Here is a 5,303-nt window from a genome sequence, read left to right on the forward strand (position 1 = left end):
AGGCCGAGACGGGCGGATCACGAGGTCAGGAGATCGAGACCATCCTGGCTAACACGGTGAAACCCCGTCTCTACTGAAAAAATACAAAAAAAACTAGCCGGGTGAGGTGGTGGGCGCCTGTAGTCCCAGCTACTCGGTAGGCTGAGGCAGGAGAATGGCGTAAACCCGGGAGGCGGAGCTTGCAGTGAGCTGAGATCCGGCCACTGCACTCCAGCCTGGGCGACAGAGCGAGACTCCGTCTCAAAAAAAAAAAAAAAAAAAAAAAAAAAGGCAAAAGACTTGAATAGACATTTCTTCAAAGAAGATATACAAATGACTAATAAGCACGCAAAAAGATGTTCAATCTCTGTAGTCATTAAAGAAATGCAAATCAAAACCATAATGAGATACCACTTCATACCCATTTTATTTATTTATTTATTTATTTATTTATTTATTTATTTATTGAGACAGAATCTCTGTCGCCCAGCCTGGAGTGCAGTGGTGTGATCTCAGCTCACTGCAACCTCCGCCTCCCAGGTTCAAGCAATTCTTGTGCCTCAGCCCCTGAAGTAGCTGGAATTACAGGCGTGCGCCACCATGGCCAGCTAATTTTTGTATTTTTAGTAGAGACAGAGTTTCGCCATGTTGCCCAGGCTGGTCTCAAATTCTCCTGAGCTCAGGCAATCTGCCTGCCTCGGCCTCCCAATGTGTTAGGATTACAGGCATGAGCCACGGCGCCCAGCCGCTGTTATTTTTTTAAAAGGCAAAAAGTAACAAGTTTTGGCAAGGATGTGGAGAAATTAGGACTTTTATGCATTGCTGGTGGGAATGTATTTTGTTTTTGTTTTTTGTTTTTCTTTGAGACAGAGTCTTGCTCTGTCATCCAGGCTGGAGTGCAGTGGTGCAATCTCAGCTCACTGCAACCTCTGCCTCCCGGGTTCAAGCAATTCTCATACCCCAGCCTCTAGAGTAGCTGGGATTACAGGCATGCGCCATCATGCCTAGTTAATCTTTGCATTTTTTGTAGAGATGAGGTTTCACGCTGTTGCCCAGGCTAGTCTCCAACTCCTGGGCTCAAGTGTTCCACCTGCCTTGGCCTCCCAAAATGCTGAGATTACAGGTGTGAGCCACCATGCCCAGATAGGAATGTAAATTGATGCAGCCATGGTGGAAAACAGTTTGGCATTTCCTCAAAAAGTTAAACATAGGCGCCCCCATAATCCCAGCTACTTGGGAGGCTAGGGCAGGAGGAGCACTTGAACCCAGGAGTTTGAGTCAAACCTGGGCAACATAGCAAGACCCAGTCTCAAGGAAAAAATAAATTAAACATAGGATTACCCTATGAGCCAGTAATTCCACTTCTGGATACTTATCCAAAATAAGTGAAATCACATTAGTACCACTGTACTCCAGCCTGGGTGACAGATGAGACCCTGTCTCAAAGTTTAAAAATAAATAAACAAGCCAGGTGCGGCAGCACATACCTGTGGTCCCAGCTACCCAGGAGGCTGAGGCGGGAGGATCAGTTGAGCCCTGGAGGTTGAGGCTGCAGTGAGCCATGTTTCCATTCCTGCATTCCAGCCTGGGTGATGGACCAAACCCCTGTTTCAAAATAAAATTTAAAAAATAAAAAAGAAGTGAAAGCAGAGTTTCAAAGAGATATTTGTGCACCCCTGTTCAAAGCAGCATTGTTCACAAGAACCAACATGTAGAAGCAACCCACATATCTATGGACAGTTAAATAGATAAGCAAAATGTGGTCTATACATACAATGGAACATCACTCAACCTTCATAAAGGAAGGAAATTCTGACACAACGTACAACATGGATGAACCCTGAAGACATTATGCTAAGTGAAATAAGTCAGTCACAAAAGGACAAATATTGTATGATTCCTCCTATATGAGGTTCCTAAAGTAGCCAAATTCGTAAAGACAGAAAGTAGAGTGGTTGCCAAGGGCTAGAGGGAGAGGGAATGGGAAGTTTGTGTCCAATGGGCACGAAGTTTCAGTAGGGAAAACAAAAAAGTTCTGGAGGTAGATGGTGGTGATGGTTGCATGTGAATATACTTAATGCCACCAAATTATAGACTTAAAAATGGTTAAAATGGCAAATTTTATGTTATATACATTTTACCATACACACATACACAAAAGATTCCAGAGCCACTATCCTAATTTTTTCACCTTGATGTCCATGTCCTTAAGCCAAGGGTCATGGGTATTCCTGGGATCTGCAAGAATGCAAGATGCTGAGAAGACAGGGGCCCACTGGGCACCTGCGGATCCTGTAGGTAAAAATAGTAGGAGCCTAGGCAACACAAATACTTGTTGCCTGCAGGCAGGCAGCAAAGGAACAAAAACAGGCCATGAACTAGCAGATAGTATAGCATAATGATTACAATATTGGGCTCTGAAGCCGAAACACTCAAGTTCAGATTCTAGCTCTGCCATTTATTAGCTGTGTGATCTTGGGCAAATGCAACTTCTATGTTATACAGATAAAGAAGCTGCAACCAGGAGGAGATAAATGACTTGTCTAACAGGGTCCAAAGTATTTTCTCCTTTATATTGTTTAAAAATCTTTACATGGCTTTGTTTCGTTTTGTGTCCCCAGTAGACTGTAAGCTCCCCAAGGAAGCTATGTTTGTAATAGCATCACTTGAAATGCAACTTCTTTGTGCTTCAGTTGCCTCACCTATGGGATGCAGAGAATAAGGGCTCCTACCCCATAAGGTTGTCAAGCATATTAATGAATTTATACCTAGAAATGTTTAGGAGAAACCTTAGTGCATATGATAGTCTCAACAAGCAATAGATTGAGAGAGGCTTCTGAAGAGGTGATCAGGCTATTTCATAAAATGTTTTGAGCAAGAAAAACAGTCCTAAAACATCCAGGATTGTTCTAGATTTGGACTAGAGTGAAGAAAATCAATTGTTCTTTGATAATTTGATTTGTATTTATTGGACTTCTACTTTCATGTATGTCTAAATAGGCTTAAGCTTTGCAGTGATAAGACTGACAGTGAATACTTCAATGATGTGTTTAAGAAAAACAGTAACAAAACAGGGGAAAAAAAGAACAAAACCACCTAGAAAGTGTCTACATTTTACTGTCTGCAGGGTTCGTCACAACAGTGCCAAATCACAGACTTAACACATTTAGTTGGATGAATTTTGCCCTGAAGAAGGATTTCACTTTTTTTTTTACAGTTTATTTATTCATCTACCTTCTCCTCTTCCTCCTCCTCTTCTTCATCTTCCTCTTCCATCTTTTCCCAGGCAACTTTAGCAGGACCTTTTGCGCCATCCAATTTTCCTTTCGACTTATAGTCAGCAACATCCTTCTCATACTTCATCAGTTTTGCCACCTTAGTGACATAAGGCTGCTTTTCACTGTCATTTAAGTTCTTCCACATCTCACCCAGTTTTTTTGCCACATCTCCAATAGAGATGACGGGGTTTGTGGATTTCATCTTGGGGTGGAATTCTGAACAGAACAGGAAGAATCCAGACAGTGGCCTTTTGGGGGCATTAGGATCGTTCTTCTTGCCTCCCTTAGCTGGTCCATAATCCTTCCTTTCTGTATCATTGTGCACTTTATCTGCCTTTGCCATTTAATCGAATTTAGACTTCTCTCTCTTCTTTTTTTTTTTTTTTCTGAGATGGAGTTTTGCTCTTGTTGCCCAGGCTGAAGTGCAATGGCACAATCTCAGCTCACTGCAACCTCTGCCTCTTGGGTTCAAGCCATTCTTCTGCCTCAGCCTCCCCAGCAGCTGGGATTACAGGCACCCACCAACACGTCCAGCTAATTTTTTGCATTTTTAGTAGAGACGGGGTTTCACCATGTTGGCCAGGCTGGTCTCAAACTCCTTACCTCAGGTGATCCACCCGCCTCACCCTCCCAAAGTGCTGAGATTACAGGCATAAGCTGCTGTGCCTGGCCTAGACTTCTCTTTCCCAGACATTGTCTTCCACCTCTTAGAGCACTTTTTGGAAAATTCTGCAAAATTGACAGGGACCTCTGGGTTTTTCTTATGTTCTTCTCTGCACATCTGTACAAAGAAGGCAAAAGCAGACATCTTGCCTCTTGGTTTCCTGGGGTTACTATTAGCCATCCTGACTGTATTGTTCACTAGTCTTGAAGGATATCACTTTTAAGTGGACACCATTCACATGATATTGTAATTTGTAAATTTATTATGATAATTTACCAGTAGATGGCAGTAAAATGCCTTGTTATTACAGAATCCGTTCATTGTAACAATTTTCAGACATATGGAAATAAAATGCCTTGAGAAGGGGGTCACTTCTACTTTGCATAAAGACATACTATGGCGAGGCACAGTGGCTCATGCTGTGAACCCAGCACTTTGGGAGGTGGAGGTAGGTGAATTGCATGAGTCCAGGAATTAAGAGACCAGCCAGGGCAACATGGCGAAACCCCATCTCTACAAAAAAATACAAAAATTAGCCAATCGTGGTGGTGCATCATGCCTGTAGCCCCAGCTCCATGTGAGGCTGAGATGGGAGGATCACTTGAGCCCGGGAAGCAGAGGTTGCAGTGAGCCAAGATCGCACCACTGCACTCCAGCCTGGATGACAGAGTGAGACTCCATCTCAAAAAAAAAAAAAAAAGAAAAAAGAAAAAAGAAAAAAAAAAAGTAGGGGGCTTACTATGGGCAAGCCATGGCTTGCTCTTCAGGAAAAAAAAATGTTGAAAAAATAGAAGAAATAGAGTAATTATTACACAATTTTAAAAAATGGAAGAATATCAAGTGACCACATACACACACACAAAGGTGGGGGTGGGGGAGAAAAAAAATCTGTTTCCAAAAATATTCTGAAATTGTAAAGCTTTTTATTAGAGTATAATATAAAGACATAAAAGTACAGAAATCATAAGTATAAAGCCTGATGAATTTCCACAAAGCCAACATACATGTCTAACAAACACTGAAATCAAGAAATAGAACATTTAGCCCCAAAGAAGCCCCTTCTAGTCATTACCCACAGCCTCCAAGGGTAAACAGTATTTTGACTTCTAACTCCATAGATTAGTCTCACCAGGAGTTAAACTTATAGATTCATCTACATTGTTGCATGTAGTTGCAGCATGTTCATTTTCATTGCTGGGTAGCATCTCATTATTTATTTTTTATTTTTTTGAGACAGAGTCTTGCTCTGTCACCCAGGCTGGAGTGCAGTGTTGCAACCACAGGTCACTGCAGCCTTAACCTCTCAGGCTCGAGTAATCTTTCTGCCTCAGCCTCCCTAGTAGCTAGGACCACAGGTGCATGCCACCACACCACGCTAATTT

At 42.3% G+C, this 5,303-nt stretch overlaps 1 pseudogene; it reads right to left on the minus strand.

Moving 5' to 3' along the window:
* Nucleotides 1-3,063: 3,063 nt before the first annotated feature.
* On the minus strand, nt 3,064-4,101 carry LOC119618438 (high mobility group protein B3-like; annotated as a pseudogene).
* Nucleotides 4,102-5,303: the final 1,202 nt, after the last annotated feature.

This window comes from Chlorocebus sabaeus, chromosome 2 (genome assembly GCF_047675955.1).
Source record: "Chlorocebus sabaeus isolate Y175 chromosome 2, mChlSab1.0.hap1, whole genome shotgun sequence".
Lineage (NCBI taxonomy): Eukaryota > Metazoa > Chordata > Mammalia > Primates > Cercopithecidae > Chlorocebus > Chlorocebus sabaeus.